This window comes from Emydura macquarii, unplaced genomic scaffold (genome assembly GCF_026122565.2).
Source record: "Emydura macquarii macquarii isolate MOO-44397 ecotype Brisbane River unplaced genomic scaffold, CSIRO-AGI_Emac_v2 contig_2897, whole genome shotgun sequence".
NCBI classification, from domain to species: Eukaryota; Metazoa; Chordata; order Testudines; family Chelidae; genus Emydura; species Emydura macquarii.
The window spans coordinates 17561365-17582281 of NW_027133034.1; positions in this window are offsets into that span (position 1 = coordinate 17561365).

The following is a 20917-nucleotide window of genomic DNA, read 5'->3' on the forward strand; positions in this document are numbered from 1 at the left end:
CATGTACGCGTTCCCACCGATTCCGCTCCTGCCCAAGGTCCTACTGAAAATCAAGAGGGACAGGGCGGACGTCATACTCATCACTCCAGCCTGGCCGAGACAGAACTGGTTCAGCATGCTGCTGGACCTTTTGATTGCCCTGCCCATGGAGCTCCTGAGGTGGCATGACCTTCTCTCCCAGGACCATGGTCACCTCTTGCACCCAGACCTGGACTCCCTGCACCTCACGGCCAGAGGGAGAGAGAGCCTGCTCGGTGCAGGTCCAACGAGTCCTGCTGGGGAGCAGGAAAACTTCTACACAGGTCGTGTATTGGGCTAAGTGGAGGCAGTTTACCTCTTGGGTGGAGTCCCGGGGCATTCCGCCCAGCCTCTTGCCTCTGCAGGCGATCCTGGAGTACCTGCTCCAGCTAAAGCTCCAGGGTCTGGCGCTGGCCTCATTGAAGGTTCACTGGGCGGCCATTTTGGTCTTCCATCAGCTGCTAGAGGGGAGATCCCTGTTCTCCCATCCCATGTCCGTGAGGTTCCTCAAGGGGGTGGAGAGGCTGTATCCTCAGGTCCGCGATCCGGTGCCTCCCTGGGATCTCAACCTGGTCCTCTCGAGACTCACAGGGCCCCTCTTTAACCCCATGGCTTCATGCCCTCTGCTCATGCTTTCATGGAAGGTAGCCTTCCTGGTGGCCATTACCTCAGCTAGGAGGGTCTCCGAGATTAGGGCCTTGACCTCGGAGCCCCCTTATACAGTATTCTATAAGGATAAGGTGCAGTTGAGGCCGCACCCAGCCTTCCTGCCCAAGGTGGTTTCCCAATTTCATTGTAACCAAGATATTTTTCTCCCTGTGTTTTTTCCCAATCCACACAGTTCGGAGGAGGAGAGGAGATGGCATTCGCTGGACGTGAGACGAGCCCTGGCCTTCTACATCAAGCGTACAAAGCCGTTCCGGAAATCAACACAGCTCTTCATTGCAGTGGCGGACCGGATGAAAGGCTCACCTGTCTCCACCCAGCACATCTCCTCGTGGATTACATCGTGCATCAAGTTTTGCTACGAGCAGGCAAGGGTGCCGCTTCTGGGAACCGTCAAAGCGCACTCAACCAGAGCTCAACCACAGCCTTCCTGGAGAGAGTGCCCTGCAGGACATCTGCAAAGCCGCCACCTGGTCGTTGGTGCATACCTTCACATCCCACTATGCCATCGTCCAGCAGGTGAGAGAGGACGTGGGATTTGGCAGAGACATGCTGAGGACAGCTCACCGGTAACTCCTACCCACCTCCAAGGTATTGCTTGTTAGTCACCTATAGTGGAATGGACATGAGCAATCACTCAAAGAAGAAAACAAGGTTACTTACCAGTAAGTGATGTTCTTCGAGATGTGTTGCTCATGTCCATTCCACAACCCACCCCCAGTCCCCGCTGCCGGAGTTGGCAGAAAGAAGGGACTGAGGGGGCATAGGGCCGGCAGTGCCTCATATACTGCGGCATGCGCGCGGGACTCCAGGGGGCGCCAGAGCCGGTCCTATGGGGTCTGCTAAGGGGAAAAAAGTTCTGGGAACCATGCACGGTAGTGGAATGGACATGAACAACACATCTCAAAGAACATCAGTTACTGGTAAGTAACCTCGTTTTTAAGAACCCCTCTGTGACAGTGGTCTAGTTGTAGCACCCAAATCACTGAGGTTGCTGCAGTACAGAAAAGCATGTAGAATTAAGTGGATGCAATCAACCTGTTACTTGTGGGGATTACTGACACTTGGTAGCAATTGTTGGGCTAATGAGGTAATTGGTTTAGGAATGGGGAAGATAGATAATTGAAAGGAAGCAACTAAGAGAGGAGCTCAGAAGGTAAACTGTGTAGAGGGGAGAAAGCTGTGTGACAAGCATGTGGTGCTAAAGCCAGGCAACTGAGGATTAAAGGTACATGTGGTGAAAAAGAAACAGTTTTTGTGACTAGGAAGCCATGAAAACAAGCTGGATAGCTTGAAAGGCACCCTATGGCATCCTTCTACACTATGTCTTGGGTTACCTAGATTTTTTGGGTCTAGGTGTGTATGTGAATCAAAGCTATTCACCAGTTTGCTCTTTCCCTGGAGCAGGTGGGTGGAGTGTGGATGTGGAGGGGGAGCCACAGCTACACAGGTGGTAATAGCCAGAGTAAATTACTAACCCCTCCTGTAGGAGTGAGGCGCTAATCAATTATATATCCTCCCCTTTTGTCAAAGGCAAGTATGAGTCGCCGTGCCTTCCAGAGCTACTCTTGGGTTTATGTATCACTTCTTGCTCAGGGCCATGGTTGAATTCAAAGTTAATTTGTGGCTGTCAGTAAAGATGATTGCTCATTAATATTTATATGTGAATATTTACAGTAATGGAAGAGGAAGTGACTTTAAAAGTCTGGGAAATAACTCATTCCAGGATTTCCCATATTTTAGTGTTTTGTTACTTAAGAACAGTTACCAGCAACCTTATGTGGGTTCTTGTATGAGAACACTTTTGTGTATTCATATAATATGATCTCCAGATTATGATATTCTTTGTCATGTTGAATAGCGCCTTGTTCCCAGATAGTTGCCTTGAAGTCAATGGTACTACTTGTGGAATAAGGAGCATGAATAAGGGTACCAGTATCTGCCCCCAGTTCTATTAGATAATTGACAATATTTCTTCCCTCTAAATAACTTGGCTTTAATCTGTGCTCAGCATGGAGTCCCAGGTTGTTGTGTTCCAGCATTAGTATGAATAACAATTATGCATGGTCACAATGATGAGCACTAGGCACAGTCCTCTGTACTTAGCAGAATTAAATCTCAAGCCTATTGTGTGCCCACTTGCTTACTGCCAAGTATGCATCAATGCTTTGATTAATGCAGGAGCATGTTTCCCCCGCTCTGTGTTGATCACTTTTGACCTTGCACTCGTATATGTGAATCTCTGCACCTATGGCACAGTACAAGAACAAGCCCTTTGTCCTACTGGATAAAGCATCTACTGATCTGATTCTGTTTCAGTGGAGTGGAAACTAACAAGGCTTTTAGCTTTTGGTTGAGTTAGTACTGTGCTTGAACATTAGCTCCATTGATAGTACCTCCTAGTTGATGTTAGCAAAGCTCTGAGAAGCAGAATACCTAGCTCTTATATTCTACTTTTCATGTAGTAGACCTCAACGTGCTTTAGAAATGAAGTATTATCCCCATTTTAGATGGGGAAACTGAGGCACAGAAAGGTGAAGTGATTGTCACCCAGTAACGGACTTGGAGCAGAACTCAGATCTCCTGAGTCCCAGTCCAGTGTTTTAATTATATTTGCTATAGTACATCATCTGGCTGGCTTTACAGAAGCAGAGAACAAAATAATGTAGACTCACACTTTCAAGTGTTGGTGCCTAAAATGAGGCACTTAAATCCATATTGAGGTCCCTAAATGAAAGTGATCATATTGTCTAGAGGTGCAGAGCATCCACAGCCCCCATTGACAACGGTGGATTCAGAGCTTGCAGTAATGCTGAAAATCAGCTGTTATCTGGATTATAATTTGGATTCAGGTGACTGACTTCAGGCTGCCAAGTATGAAAATGTTGGCCTGTTTTGTTTTTGTTAAGTTTTCAGCAACAAACTGGTGCCACTAATGCAGACTGTGATCTTTCACACAATGGGTGTAATATGCATATTATCTCTGGTGTTCTGCACATATATAAATGCCGGCTGTTGCCTCTTCCAGCTTTTTGGTCCTCAACAATAATTTTAAGTGCAAGTTTATTTTGTGGTTTAATTGGTTTTGCTACTTTCTGGATGTTCCAGCAAGACTCCCTGTTAGAGAAAAATGGTTGTCTTCAGCACAAATTCATTGTTGTGCTGTACTTCACAACTCTGACAAGGAGTTTTATTACAAGAGGGATGTTTGTTCCAGTAAAATGTGACTTCTGAGGATTTTAGAAGATTGTTTTCCACAGAGGACAAGTATAAGTATTTCCACTTGTAGTAAATGGTCACTGTAAATCCAGATATTAAAGGTTTAATGTGGCTGATGGGGAGGAAATGAGCCAGAATGCAAGTAAACTGCTCTTGATTTCTGTCTGTGGTTATCAGGGAAAAGCAAGAAGTTCTACCTCTTATGCAGAGCCTTACTACTTGCAAGAGATCAGAATATAGTTTTTACACTGGAAAAAATTGAGTTAAGAAAAACAAACTTGATCTTATTTATTTACTCCCCTGTTGGGCTACAGTATGAACTAACTTAAGGTAGAGCTACACAGCAAAAAAACCAACCTCAGGGCACCGAATCTGAGCCAGGGTCAACTGACTTGTTCTCATGTGGCTTGCGCTGTAGGGCTAAAAATAGCAGCATGGACATTCAGGCTTAGGCTTGAGCCTGAACATCTATGCTGCTATTTTTTAAGCCCTGCAGCACAAGCCTGAGTTTGTTGATCTGGGCTCTGAGACTCTCTACCACCTTTTTTGCTGTGTATACATACACTGGGTCAGAAGTATAAATACTGCAACTGATGAGTCAAAAACATAAGATGATATCCTTCCCACTTGAGCACATTCCCTTCTCCCTGTAACCTGCACCCCCCCCCCCCCCCCCCACGTGCTTTCTCTGACAGATTACTTTGGGGGATTCAAGCTCTACTTCTTGGAGATGAAGGTGGTGATGAACAACAGCCGTTCTCTGGTGTGGTCTCCATGGATTTCCAAGTAGAAATCTGTTCAGGTGTTAATGACACTTGAAGCAGCCTCAATGCCCTTCTGTAATTGTTACTGCACAGCTGTGAGAGTACTCCAGGGACAAGATTGCTCTTGAATGATACATGCTGCCTGGTGTTTTAATAGCATAAAATTGGAATAACACAATGGTGAATCAGTCCTGTTGGCTTTTATTTTTTGCATAGATCTACACTTATTTCTGGCTCATACCAGACTACTCTGCACCTTGTGTAGCCATTTACACCTCTATGAAGTGTGGGTAAAATGCAACCAAATCAGCTCTATATATTGTCTTTGCACCCACCTTGCACAGGAGCTAACTGTAGTGGAAAATCAAGTCCAGGTAGTAGAAATGCCAAAATACTACCAGGAATACTTCTCTAACGGTATTTCTGGCTCACTTTCACAGTCCTAAGAGGTATGGATAGGTCACTAACATATAAGCTTTCAGCTCCGATCTCAACAGAACTTGGAATCTTCCAAGATTTGCCTTTAACATAGTTATTCAGATCACAATACTTCGTTACACTACAGCAAGAACTTGCAGATTTTGCCCATCTCTACTGAAAAACAGTCTTGCATAAAAAGTGGGTTTTTTTTATTCAAATAACAAATGGTAAGGAGATGCATGTATGTCGGGGTGGCTGGAAGTGAAGCATGGCTTGTGGCCTTATTGCTGTAGCAAGTATAGGTTTATATTTAAAAAAAACAAAAAACAAAACAGACAGGACCATTGTGACCACTTATTTTGACCTCCTGCATAACACAGGTCAGAGGAATTCCCTGAATTAACTCTGAAGTGTGAACTAAAGCATCTTTTTAAAAAAAACTTCTAGTTTTGATTTAAAAATTTGCAGTGGTGGAAAATCCATCACAATGATGGTTAGTTGTTCCAAAGTTATTACCCTCCCTGTTTAAAAAAAAAAAAAAAAAAAGTCTATCCTATTTCATCACTATGCTGCATGTCTCACTACGGTGTGGATGACAATCCAACCGTCTTAGCATGGAACTGTGCTGCACTGTTTTGCTTGTGTTCCTTTATTCATCACTAGTGAGACTTTTGTGTGTGTATGCGTAGATGGGTGGCACAGTCCTCTACATCCTCACACTGAGGGTCCTCCCATTGTTGCTCAGTTTAACCTAACTACCACTATGTTTATGCTTCTTAAATACCAATAAAGAACTACTGTCCTGCGCAGCAAGGCAGTCCCTCTCTCAGCTAAACTCACTGCCTCAGTGGAGTGCTGAGCCCTGATGGCTTGGGTAGCAAGAGACTGCATGTACTATGATTTGTTTGGTTTCCATTCCATTATTATAGTGTCTTATTTACTTTCAGTGGTACCTTATGCAACCCTAGTTTGGCTGTATGTATGATTCTCTGAGAAACTTATAAATGTATATATATAATTTTTAAGTGAACCAAAAGCACTAGAAACTGAAGTCCACTGAGCAAATTCTCTTATGTTGCCCCACCAATGTGTCTCAACCTTGGCTTTGAAAGATCACCTGTCAGGAGTCATTTGGTTTTCATGCCCATTCAATCCTTGACTTCCCTTCTGAGACTGCCTAGAAGGCCAGTGCCAGTTCCCTGGGACACTTCTTGACTGGGAAACTGACTGAGGCCACCAAATAATTTCATATGGCCATGAAAGAGCCAGCAGTGCATAATAACTTTCAACCACTACCAACTTCGGCTCCTATTCATTTACTGTACAGGGTTGAAAAGCTTCATAATTTTGTTACTAAACCCCTGTTACATCCAGTTCTTTAAAACTCAACTATTAAATTATTTCCAGGCTGAAACTGGGCCCACAATATGTACACAACATTTCTATGAAGACCTGCCTCCCGCCCCCGTAAGAAAGTATGTATTCAAAAATATCAAGGGAGCATAACAAATAAAATAAACAAATCCTGAAATAAGATCAGAAGGCTTGAACTAATAGGCATTGCAGTCTAGAGGAGGAGAAAGCTGATTTAACTTACGTGCGTGGGGGATAGGGGAAAAACCACTATGGATGCCAGGTGTGCAATGTAAGCTAAAATACTTGAGCTATGATAACAGACAGTTTCAGATGTTTTCATAATGTTTTAGATAATGCCACCAAATGTACAATGTACTGTCAAATCAGCTAAAACGTGTAAGCATATGTATATTTTGCCTAAAGCTTTTGTTTGTTCCCAAGACTTTGATGATTAACAACATGGATTCTCATGGGGCATCTAGAAGCTCAGCTAAAATTTACAAAGGAAACAAAGATGAGATGACACTCTGAGCCTTAAAAATCAGGATTTAAAATTATTTTTAGCAGTGTTTTATAACCTGTAAAATGTGTAATTCCCATCTTTTTATAGGACTCTTCATAAGGGTCCTATCCTGCAAGTATTTTCTCACTCCTGTTCAAAGACTGACATCAGGCTGAATCCCGCGAGCAATTACTCATACTTGTGTGGCTACTCCTGAATGAGGTCCTGCTAATTCAAGCTAGTTATCTTTAAGTAGTGTAAAAAGGTGCCTTTTTCATCAAGAAATGTTATAGCTCCCAAACTTGCTGAGGGCAAGATCATATGACTTTGATACAGCTCTCTGGAGGGGATAAGTGTGGAGTGGAACCACACGGTCCTTGGGAGAGCATTGTGATATCTCTCTGCCCAGCGAGCCTGGAATTCTATTGTGCCTATTGCTCCTACTGTTGTACTGCCCTGAAGTTGGGCAGAGCTCTGTCTCTTCCTTCCCCTCAGCCCCACTGGCCAGCAGAGGGATGGGGAGTATTCTGCTATCTGAAAAGGGGTGAAGTAAATTACTCTTCCACATTGCATACTCCAGTATGCAAGAGGGGAATCTAGGGAGCAGTTGTGCCTGTTTTGAGGCACAATTGCCTCCCAGTACTCCTTTGGAGGTAGCACCACCTAACCTACAGATTTAGTCTCACACTTAATAGATCCCAAAACCCTGAAAGAGCCAAAATCAGTAAGGCCTATATTCTGCCACCCTTACTCACACCGAGTAGTACCTAGCTCTATGAGCAGTCCTATTAGCTCTACTCGGGGGGGGATGGGGGGGAGCGTGCGTGCATATGTGTGTGTTTCCCATACAGTCACATTGACTTTTAACTATAAACAACAAATGAAACACCCTCCCAGAGGACATATGCTTTCATTTAATTGTCATGTCCTGCTGGCAGAGGCTGCCTGGGAAAAGCAGTGAATCCACAGATCATCAGGGGCCTTGCAATGTCCCCTCCATAGCAATCCCTGCTTCCTGGGCTGCAGTCAGCCCCTGTTGGTACAGATGGCTCTTAGTCCTGGTGTGAACATCCCTCCTCCCAGTTGGGGCAGACTGTCTTCTATAGGGCCTAGGTTATGTTAGTGGGAGCTAGCATAACCCAGAGCTGTTTAACTTCTTCCCCTTTCCTGTGTTAATAGCACCTAAAATCATTTAAATACTTTCAAACTCTCCAGAACTCTTCAGCATTGTGAAATTAGTCTATTCAGTTTCGAGCTGTTTATGGTTGGTTTTATTGCTTGTTGTGCAATACTCTTAGTCTCGTGTAACACATCTGAAAAAATTAACTGTTTTTTAATTTAAAACTAGATTGTGGTAGAACTTAAAAACCTTCACCAGGTTGGGCTCCTCTTGTACTAGGTGTTGTATGCACACACAGTAAATGACAGTTGATCTTCGTGTCCCGTGCACCACATGACTTAGAACTAATGGATAAACATTCAGGACAGTTGCACAGTTCAGAACTATGAACTAGAAATAGTGAGAATTGGCTTTTAATGGGAGTTGAATTTTTATTTAAACTGTCTGGGCTTGCTATGACACTTTCTCTTTTTATTTCTAAACAGCTTGTAACCAATACCACTCTTCTTGACAGTGAACAGATCATGAACAGATCATATGTAAAAATGTAGAAGTGATGCTTCACCAGGAAGATCAAATAGTTTAAGAACCTAACAGACAGACTGGTCAATGTCACCCAGCAAGGATATCTACCTTCACTAACCTCTTAAAATGTGCTGATCCTAATAAAAAAAGGAATAGTTCATGCATCCTTTATAGGACACTAATAAAGTGTTTCACTTGTCAGCACTCTTTTTAACAAACTCCAAAACTGACATCAATCACATGAGGCAGACATTTATCTTGACACAAGATTCAGAATCCAAACTTCAATGCAGGGAACTTGTAACACTCCTTTCTATTTACAAAAGCCTGAGTACAATGCTTTTGAATGTTGACTGTTCAACACCACCTTTCAAATGGACTTATATAGGACTCATGAATGTACAATACTGCCTTCTTATAAAAAAATATATATAAATTATTTTGCTAATGATTTTGGGTCACATTCTGCCCTGTGATATAAAGATCTGCAGCTTTGTGAAACTTAGGCAGAACTACAGTCTTGAACCCATGAAGTGTCATCCAAATCATCCCATTGACTAGCCTTGCTTGCCTTGCAGAGTACAGAATGTGGCTTTTGTGTAGATGTTGCATGATTCAGAGTCAAGTGCTGTAGATGGTGCAGCATCTTCAGTCAGTGTGATCAAGAGGCGGTGCTGTGGCTTTCTGCTACTCTCTGAAATTCACTCCCTCATGGCAGCACAATTCCTTCAGAAACTGTGCTTCCATTTATTCCTCAGCCAAACTTGTGCCAAAGTCCCTTTTTGCGGGTGAAGGTCTTAGAGTTCAGAGCTGGGTTTCATGTGAGCAAATGCTGAATGGAACTACTTGAGGGTTAAAGGGGGTGATGATGTATTGGCTCTTCCCATACAGCCAAGCCTGTCCTAAAACAGCAGAGCCCCAAATTCATAATGATTTGAATTGAAATGAGGGGGTCATGCTATTTAAGTGTAAAATACCACCTACTTCCAACAAAATGTCCTGCTGTGCACATGCACGTGAACACTGGTAAGATCAGGTCAGTTAATTTAAAGGCAATAAAGGAATATTGATTTTTTAAATGCAAGTTCCTATGTTGGAAAATGTCTAAAATAACTTTTTAATTAGGAATGCCAATACATAAATAGTGACTTGATTATTTTTCAACATAAAGAAGCATGGCTAGTGGTTAAATGTATGGGTTGTGCTGTGGAGTGAAGAAATCTGAAGGGGTTCTATTTCCTGCTGTTAATTTTGTGTCATGAGTTGGGGGATAAGCAGATGGTATTCTGTATAAATATATACCCCGCCCCGCACGTCAGCTTAACTCTTGCTGAAGCTTGGGCCAGAGTTAGATCTCTTCGGGACTTTTCTGAAGACACTACATAGTATTAAACTTCTGGTACCAGTCCCAAATCAATTTCAAAGAGTACCATGTGCTTTTGTAGTAAAACAAAGATTTAAAGCACACCATAAATAGGATAAAATATTGTCTGGAATACTATGAATAACTTAAACAAAAGCTATTAGGCAGTAAATGTACTGGTGTTCCTTATATAGGCTTTTTTTTGTAGTTTCTATTACAAACGTACAAACATAAGGTCTCATAACATTTTTCTACACTTTAGTGCACATATAAAACACACATCCCCCTCTGATCTCTCACAGATGATTTCTTGGTCTTTATAGCATGAACATACAGTGTGTTTGAGTCAATTGATCACCTGGACTCTTCAGACTTTGAGAAATGTCAGAGTTTCATTCCTTTCAAACCTCTCAGACCCTGTCAGTCAACAAACCATCTAGGGACCTCCTCTTCAGCTAGCAGCATTCCAGTCCTCATCTTAATAACTGACTGATCTTCTCAGTTGCTGGTGAAGCAGACCTGTAGCCTCTATACAAAATAGTTGAGATATTGGGACTCAGTCCGCACAGGAGACATAACTCTTGGTCTTGTGTCAATCAGCTGCTGAGGAATTGTCACTGAGTAACAGTCACCAGATAGTGCAAAAAGCCTCAAGGTACAGGCTCTCTGGAGTTGTCAGTGTCATTAAATGGGTGATTGTTTTCTATTGGTTGGTGGTGTCGCGTGGTACAAACGTCCCAACGCCAGACTACTTTCTAGATTTTTATGCCTGACTCCACTGCTATAGAAGTCATTGACTTCAATAGGAGTGGATCATTCATCTTTGTCTATATAATAGAAGCATTGTAACCAACAACAAAACTCAAGTACATATGATTGCAATGTTTTGATATTTGGTAAAGCTTTATAGAATTTTTACAGACCCACATTTTAATGAAAGATTTCCTTTCTCCTTGTTTTTATTTTTTGGAAAACATGGTCAACATATGAACTACATCTGTATGATCCTGAAGTATTCAGTATGGCCTTTACTCAAATGGCAGTAGTCAGTTTAAATGTTGGTGTAGGGTATAACTTTGAAATAAAAATCCAAAAATATAAAAGCTGGTTCTTTGACAGAGTTGGTAAGCCTTAGGATAGCTATAGGAGCAGTTGACTGGTGTTTTAAAATAATTTAAACTGACTGTTTTTTTAAAAAAAATACAGGCTTTAAAACTGATTACCTTTTCTTCTGCGTGGATGCAAAGATAGGTCCTTTGATTGAAAAGGACAGTTCTGACTGTACTGCAATTTCCCCTCCGCCTTTTAAATTTACTCCAAAGAAGATTTAAGTGCAGGGAGTGGAGAGGACTCTGTGGAAGCATGATGGCTGAGGGATGAGCCAGAGGCTCTGCATAGGAGACAAGGTTACGGGTTCTAAAGGGGTGCGGGCAGGAGCTCGTAAAGGGCTGATGGTTGTTGGGTGGCTGGGAGTGGCTGCCTGTGAGAGGTGGGGGATGCCGATGGATCAGTGCTTGGTGTTAGGGAGAGGAGTTCAAGGGATGGGTGCTGGGTGCCTACAGATGGTGGGGAGGCAGGGTTGCTCTTGATTCACTCACACCCTCCCCTGAACATACCACTATCAGTCGAGGGCACTAAGTGGGAGGGATGCAGCCAGAATTCCTGAAGGGGCCTTGGACACGTGTATCTAGAATTCTCCTGCTCCCATCCCACTGGAGAGGCCCAGACCAGCTGGGACCTTGCCCCCATTTATGGCTCTGTAGCATCCCACCCTTACTGGCCCAGCCCAGGGAGACTGTTTGCAGCCGGAGGCTCCATCTTCCATGCTGTAATCTCCCAAGTGTCCACAGCGATGGGCTAAGGTGTGACTGCTGTTGGATGCTCCCTACAGCTACACTGGGAGTCGGGTGACCAGATAGCAAGTATGAAAAATCAGGACAGGGTTGGGGTTAATAGGCACCCATATAAGAAAAAGCCCAGAATATCAGGACTGTCCCTACGAAATCAGGACATCTGGTCACCCTAACCAGGAGCAACTGCCATTACCACTTATCCCTTACTCCCCCTCGCTCCCAATTCAGGTATTGCAGTGCGCAGCACCTCCAACTACAAGCAATGCTGCCTGTGCCTGACTGGAACCGAAGCCCTAACCCAAGCCCTAGCAAAAGTTGCCAAACATGAACAGATTTATTCAAAATTGCAGTTTGACGGCTTGTTGCAGCAACAATTGACTAATCTGTTTGAGACCTAAAAACTCTGTTCTGGAAGTTTCTGGATCTTTCTATCTGAATTGTCCTGCCTTACTCCCCACACATGGACAGAGATAGACTCCAGCTGAGAGCTATGTCTCCTCCCCAGTGCTTCTTTCTCCCTCCTAGGAGTAATAGTAACGTACCACCGCATAAAGCATGTGGGTGGACTGTAGCACCTCTGCCCACCCCACAACCCCGATGCTAGGTGCCGTTCACATAAACAGAAAGACAATCTTTGGGCTGAAGGGTTTATAAACTAAAAAAGCAAGCCACATATTAAGGGGAGAGAGAAAATATATAGGCAACTTTCTCTAAATCACTGATCTTCTGCCACAGGGAGGGGGCCCCTGCTTTTACTCCACATGGGGGGGGAGGAGAAAGGGGTGCACTTTATCAGGGCCCTGGGTGGCCTGGCTCAGGCTGCAACCCCCATTACCATGAGGAAAAACATTTTCATGGCTCATGAGATTGTATGTATGGGATGAGGGATTGTGGTATGTTGGTGGGAGAGGGCCTAAAGTTTGTACTGGGCCTGAAAAAATTATGTTTGGGTCCTGGGTAAAAGACTGGTATAAGTGAGAGCAGAATTTGGTGAAAGATGACTGAAATACATGTGCATTGATTTAAACAAAAATCAGTTCTCCAAACAGCTCATTGTTTCTGGACTATCTGGTGAAATATCTAAAATCTCACTTTAGGAGTTTCTTAATTACAATCTGGCTCCCTGGAACCTTTTTCAACAAGATTTCTGGAGATTTCACTGCCCTGGGCTCTTCAGTTACTTGACTTTAATTTACAGGAGACCCCTCACCCCCACACCATCCTTTTTTCTTTGAGGGGAAAAAATCTCATCAATCTACTCTAAAGGACAAATGTCAAAGAATAATTAGACAAAATGGAAGAATAAATCTACTGGCTAAGCAAATCTGCTATGCTAAGCGGCGCTAGATATCTGATGGTGACCTACCATGATGAAATGGGCACTTGCTATCTGGAAAAACAAGGTTGTGGTCTGTTGGGGTTTCAGATACGGTGTTAATATTGACAAAAGGAAAATAATAGCTGGTAAATAGTGCTTTTAAACATGAATTTGACAAGCTATTTTATCTAATCTAGGCATCTATGCCACTACATTTGAGCAAATTCTAAATATAATTCTGGAGGCCCTCAACAGCAAAAAGTCCTCCTAGGAGGAGGCTGAAATAATGCCAGGCCCCCAAACTTTTTGTACTACCTGGGGGCCTTTCCCCAGCCATAAGTGGGCAGCCATAAGTGGGCAGTGCTGGTCAGTGAGGAAGTGTACCAATTCAGTGTAAACATTGCTTCACCTTTTTCTGGGGGGTGAAGCCCAACCCCAGAGTTGCATCCTACCCTGCTGTCATGAGATGAGGGGGCAGATGTTGGGTTGTTGTGTATGCTGCTCTGTGCTAGAGTGGGTGAATCTTTCTCATAAACTATTTCTTACTGCAGTCATGAGAGAGAGAGAGAGAGAGAGAGAGAGAGAGAGATGTATTACTTCAATTTTGCAGTTAGAGAAAATGAGACTGAGGGTTCATCGACACAACAGGTAAATACCTGTGGCTGGCCTGTGTCAGCTGACTCTGGTTGTATAACTATGGTGTACATGTTCCGGTTTGGGTTGGAGTTGAGCTCTTCCAACTCATGGGGTCCTAGCTCCTGGGGTCCAGCGCAAGCCCAAATGTCTACACTGCAATTTTTACAGCCCTGCAGCCGGAGACCTGTGAGCATCAGCAGCTGCGGGCCAGCTATGGATGGGTGTTTAATTGCTATGTAGACATATCCTGAGACATAAAAGGATTTACTCAAGGCTACAGCACAGAGGAAAGATCAAAGACCTCTGGAATCATTTTTTCTGACCACTAGCCCAAAAGCAAGTCAAGGCATGCATTACAGTTCTAAAAAACTAATATATATTCAATACCAAATTTCCAATATGCCTAAGTGCTTATTAAAAAGTCTGCAGGGTGAAGGAGCACTTTGCAACAACTTGACATTTAATGCATTTAAATAAAGATGTATTGAATTTTCAAAAATCTTTATTTGGAGATTTATAGGGCTGTGTTTTGAAGTTTGGCTCAATATAGCTCTGTGCATTTTTCAAACTGATTCCTCCCAGGTTTTCCACATCACGTGGAATGCCACAGTATAAATTCTTTCAGCGTGCCCAGCTCTACACAAATTATACATGGAAAGGACCTTGGTGGCTCACTGAGTTAGTACAGTAGCTTGGCATCTCTGGAGCGCTGTAGACAAATTCTGCCGTGTTTACCCTGGTGTAGTTCCAGTGTAATGCTGGTGAAGTCACCAGTCTAAATGAGAGTAGAATTCGGGTTCTAATTCTATTCCAGAGCAAAAGGAAAAGGAGACTTGTGGCTCCATCATAGTCCCTTTTTATGACCACCACTATTATCTGGCTCTGTAGACAGTCTGTACATGAGAGATGGAGAGATGGGTGTTGCAGGTCAGGATTGATGTGTGTGTGTGGGTGGGACTGCATGGGAAAGTGTGTGCTTTCTCTAGGCAGAGTTTTGTGTTCCTCATTTTTGAGTGGTACATTCACTTTTTTTTTTTTTAAATTGGTACCCTGCCCACCAGCATCTCATTCTTCTGTTTGTCTTCTCGTCTACAATGAGGCCTCATTAGCTGACTAAACTTGGTCAGCTCCTGGTACCAGACATCTGAGGAAATAATTTACAAAAGGGATCCAAGAATTTATTATCACTCCTTCATAAAAATACATAAGACTGTACTTCACTTTTCCATTAAAATCTATACTCGTACCATTCTTTCAGAGACAAAGTATGCCTACCCCTCATGCAGGGCCACAGATGAGGTAGGGAACACAGAGCTAACTCTTCCCAAGCATGGTCTACATTCGCGTAAACGGAAAGATTTTTCATTTGATGTGCCTTTCAAGAGCACACGTTGCAACAAAGGAGTCAGGGAAGTGGGTAGGAGCCAAGGCCATGGACCTGCTCTTCTATAGCAGCTTGCAGAGCAGGCATGGCTTATCCTAAAAGATTGGGGAGATACAGTGCTTTCTTGACTATCTCTACTCTCTAATTTTTCTTTAAACTTTCCTCCTTTGCAATTGTACCAAAGCAATGGGGAGAGCACTGGCGTAGTACTAGGCTGCTGGAGTTTTAATTAGCATATTGTCTGCACATGCTCTGAACGTGGTTAGATAACCTCGCTGACCGTCTACTGCCATAGTGCTCTATTAACATTATTGGACTGGCACTGACTCGACAGCAATGGTAGGAAATTTTAAGAAAAAGACCACGAGGTGCAGTCCCAGCTGGTGCACCTTTGTACTGTTGCCTACTCTGGGCTCGGCCTAAAAAGCACACTCTAATCATAGGCATCTTTCTTTCCTGAAGAGGCACAATGCCTGTTGCTAACAGCAGGAGTGTCTCTGCCTGGAATGCTGTTCCTAGCAGAAGTTGTCATTCAGTGGTGTTAATCAGTCATACCTTAAGGGCCAGAGCTTCACCACAGTTCCATGGATTTCAGCAGTGCTTTGTTGGTTTACAGCAGCTGCAGTGCTAGACTCCAAAGTCCTGAGTATGGCCCATGCAATTTCAAGTTCCTGCCAGACCTGGAACAAGCATCCAAGCCTGTTATTCAGATTTGCAAACGGCTCTTACTGAGCCACCTAGCCAGGCTCATCTTTTTGGTAATAAATTACATTGATTTTGATTTTTTTTTCTTGATCATTGGTACTTTGAACACACAACATTTTTATTGTATTTCATTCATTTTATGCTTGCTAATGGTCTGATTCAATACATAGGTCTGGGCCAATGCATACTGTGAACATGCACTGAATCAATCTTTCCTGGTTTTCTGTGGCCTTCAGCAGTGCAGAGACTGGATGTGTTTATTTTTTAAATAAACTGTCAAAAGCCATCATTCCAGGTTGCCAAACTCCATTTTTATATGGTAGTGGTTTGTAACCCATATTAGCTAAATAATAGAATTGCTAATTCATTAATTAAATGAGAAACTAATAATGCAGTAATTAAGTTAGTGTTTAAAAATCCATTAATGACTAAGTGGTGCATTTTCAGTGTGGAACTTGGCCACAAGAACCCATGAACAGAAAGCAGGGATTAAAATTTTGTTCAAAATGTCCCATGAGGCAGTTTCAAATTGTAACTATTAGATGGCATAACCTCCTCCTCCTCCTCCTCTCCTTTTTATTATTATTTTGGTTTAAAATATGCTCAACCAAATAGGATTAACCTAGGAGGATGGACACACCAGGGCAACTGTTGACCATGACAAGTACAGGAATACATTATTAGGTTAAAGAACATAATGCAGCATCTGAGAAACCATTAAATTAATATTTCCACAACCTATTATCCAACATGAAATCAGTAGGACTTTGTTCAGTGCTTCCAACATATTTCTGAAAGGCTGATGTTTGCAGGTATGTAACTTTCTTCCAGCCCAGATTATTGCTCTAGTGACAGATTAAAGAAGTGCCCCCAACCTTATAGTGTTTTTCAGTGTGCACATTCAAACATGTGTTCTGGGTTGATGCTGAAGGAGGATTTAACTACAGACTCTCACCCTTGCATAGAGGCTTTCCATTAAAATTCTGCACTTTTATTCATACCTGCATTCATAAACTAAATTCTCAAGCAGTCCCTTAAGGCAATAAACCAGATGGAAACAATAATTTACATATCTCAAGAGAACAACACATAGATTGTTCAGAGACAGGAGGAAGAAAGCTGAATATTTTGCATAAATTACTGTATTTTAGCACGTAGTAGACACAGATCATTTAATTGAATTTAGCTACCTATTTATTACTTTCAATTGCAAATTACTTGAAAGTAATATAGTAATTTTAAGACTTTAGAAGCAATAGAAATGTACTCGCACAGAGAACTTTAATGATTTGAAAAATATTCAACTGGAGTAACATATTAAATTTTAATTAGTGTGACCTATAAAATATAAAAAGCACAATACCCATTACGTTTCTAAAATGTATGATTATGAATATTGTCAGTTGCCGGAACTGCTCTTCTCTCCAATTTACACAATTAACATGTTCTGGGCTGATGTTTTGCGATTCGGAAACGTATTGCTTTCCTGCTGACAGAAATATAGTGTAAGAGGTTTAAATTTTAATAGGAAGCATTTTAGTTCTAGATTTTTACCAAATAAAATCAATAACAGTAGTCAGGTGTCTAATATTTATTTACTGATTAAAGTTAAAATGAAACCTCCATCAATTGGAAGAAGTTGTTTACATGTAGTATTTTTGTTAAAATATACTTTTGGAAGACTGGAGGAGTCAGAAGATTAGTAAACAAGATTTTGGAGCTCTACCCCTCTGAATCAGATTCAAATACAGTCAAGCTGACAATGGCTAAGAGGCATTTCATCTGCAGGCTGTGTGTTGGCCTGTGAAAAGAGTTGGTAATTTCAGTTCTGCTGTATTTAAAAAAAAAAAAAACAAAACACTATAGCAGTAGATTGTTCCCAGTGTACACATTAAAAAAAAAAAAAAAAAAAAAAAAAAAGCATCATAGTTTTCATTTGTTAAAAGTCTCAGCCGGGTGGCTAGAGATGGAATAGGAATGGACAGTCACCTAACATTTTATTCTTACAGAGATGGTCCATTGCAGTCAGGAGAACGACCCATGGGTGAGTCTGAACAGCCCCCACCCACACGATATCTCTTCTGAGAACAAATAAAAGTTTCCAGTCTCTAGGACTGTCAGCTCATCTTTCATGGACAAAGTACATGTTAAATTGGATGTTTTCTTTAAACATCCTGTGCTGTATTTCTGCTTCAAACACAAAACCAGAACTTTATTTTAAGCAAATACAAAAAGCTCCCAGATACTAGAGCAATGAGAAGTTTATCCATGCATATAATAAAATTACTGTGGGTTTCTGTTTAGTTTTAATCCTTTGAATAATAGAAATTACACTGTCAGGATAACATGTCATTGAACAAATGTTCCCACCTTTTGGGAGAAAACAAACAAACATCTTGGCTTTATCCTGACACTGTTTCATATTTATGCCACATCTTTCTCTTGGCACTTATCTAGCAGCAGGAAACCATTATTCTGTGACAGCGTTCTGTTTCATTGACATTCACTTTTTTTTAAATTGGTGATTACAAATGTGCTTTTTTTTTTTTTTTTTTTTTTTTTTTTTTATGAGACCTACTAGCATTCATTGACTTTTGGACCTGTACTTGCCACTTAGCAATATATTTTAATTAGACTGCAGAGGCTAAAGCTTGAGATATAGCCTGGTTTAGTGTCAGAAATTGAGTGTTTTATCTGAACTATGGGAAGATGCAAGGAGGAGTATTGAACAAATAGGCCAGATTCCTTCCAGAGACGGTGGTAGTGTAGGAACTTATGAGACTTAGTTTGTGCCTCCAATATTCAAAGGCAGTTAGGGGCTTGGCTTGGCCATTGGCTCACGTTAGGGCAACTTTCAGGGCTATCCTAGCTCGCACCCCCAATTCAATCGCCCCTAAGAGCCATTGCAGGGTTGTAGATGTAGAATCACCCTGGCATAAACCGTTTCTCCTTTTGTCCCTCAATCTGCCCCTCCTCCCTTGCTCTGCCCCACTGTCAGAATGCTCCCTGCACCTCCTGCACAGGCAGTACAGAACTGGCTGAGCTAGCTCCATACTTGGCATAGACGCCCCCTGCACGGGGAGTATTCTCTGCGGGATAATGGAGACATCTGCCCTGCAGCCTTTTTTGTCCAGCCTAGCTAATGCAAAGGGACCACAGAGCAATATTGACCTGGGCCTGTAGATACATTCTACATGTGTATTGCAAAACTATGCTTTTCCATGTTTAGGTTATTAGGTTAAAGAACAAAACCACTGAATTAATATTCCAGAAAAGTTTCCAAAAAGAAAAACACCCCAACTTCTACATCTTGGGTTTGTGGTCTAAATAATCTCAACCGATTAATTGATGTTAAAGAGACAAAGTACTTCATCCACCAATCCTTCTTTTTTTGGGACCAACTTCTGGTGGTGAAAGAGACAAGCTTACACAGAGCTTCAGGTAACTTTTGTTGGTATTCTAGTGTGAAAGTGGTGTTTTTTGTGTTTTTTTTTTTTTTTTTTTTTTTGAAGGTGGTGATGTGAAGGCTTCTAGCCCCTAGAAACAACGTTGACAGCAGCAAAGCAATTGTAGTAATTCCATGCCTCCCCACACTGAGGAAAAGTGTGGTTTTTGTCCAATACCAAGAGGAACAGATTGTGTGTATCTGGAGCTGTGTGAAAGTGCATGGGGGAGGAAAATGTGCACGGAATATCTTCCCTCCACTTCCTCTTCCCCCACCAACACACACACCCTGCATTAGTGCTGGGCACAATCCCCGTGGGGAGCACAAGTACTACTCCTTGTTATACTTAACCCACCTGGACCTTGGGGTGGCTAGCCCGTGCAACTGCTTCCCACCGACTGTGGGTATGCTACTCTTTTTAGCAAGCTAGCTTGATCAGAGCTAGTGCAAGTGTGTCTGCTCAGGCAGGGACTTGCACACCCAGGTCCAAGTGTAGACATAATATGCTCTTGCTGCCTCTGGGTAGTTAGGTTAAGGGTAGATCTGTGACCCCAGCCTCTGCACTGATTAGCATGCAGAACGGAATGCATGCTGTATCGATTGTGATGGTGGTGAAACCATGGCTGCAATGTGTGAACTCTGGGGGAAATTCTAGTAAAATAAGACAGAATTGCTTGAGATCCAAGGGAATGCCTTGTAGTCCTTCCCCATTCCCCTCAGTGCAACTCTGGCTTTAAGACAGAATCTAACCCAAAATGCTATGATGAAATCAAAGCTGTCAGAGACTTCCAGATGATTCTGCCAGGTCTAGAATCTTGCATCTGAACTAGAGATGCTTATTAAAAAGGACCTTATTTTGATTTTAGGTGCACAGAGCATATCTGAGCTATGAAAATACTATGAAAATGTCCATTTACAGTAACCAATGGGCTGGAAAAAATAGAGAGAGCATTAAGACTTAATATTTCTAGGCGACAGTGGATGTACTAGTGTTTGGACGCCCATCCAGGCAAGAGTAACCATAATTTGCAGTAGATAGTTAGCTGTAAGTATGAAATGTGGCCGTATTTGCAATTAGGGGGAAATTCATGATCTTCCCATACAGCCCAAGTTAAATAGGGTTGTTTAGTGTTACCCTCAATTCACAGGCCTCTTCAGAACCCACCCTCAGGCTTCAGGCAGGGTGTGGAGCATCCCCTCCACTATGGCTACTTGAGTCACTGACCGGAATGTGAGCTATAACCCTGACAAACACCCACTGATATATGGTATCCAGGTGTCTGAGGCCAGTGGAGCCACATAGTCATGGCCTGTGATTGGCCATGCCTCTGCTCCTCTCTGTCAGCTCCAATCTAAGAAGACTGGATAGCCCTATCTCACCCAAAGAAACATGATAAAAGCAAAGTCTCATTCTTAGGATCGCTGTATCCCATGGAGACAAAAGGGGAAAATTAAATTATCTATCAAGAAAGACAAAAATTGCAAACAATGGGGCACCTATAAAGTTCCTGTGCAGGCAAGACCCCCATTTATTTCAATGATGAGTTTCCTAAATTAAAACTGAGTAAAGGCTTCAGGATTTGGCCCTTTTACAAGAGCTCAAAAGTAAATCACTTTTTTTTT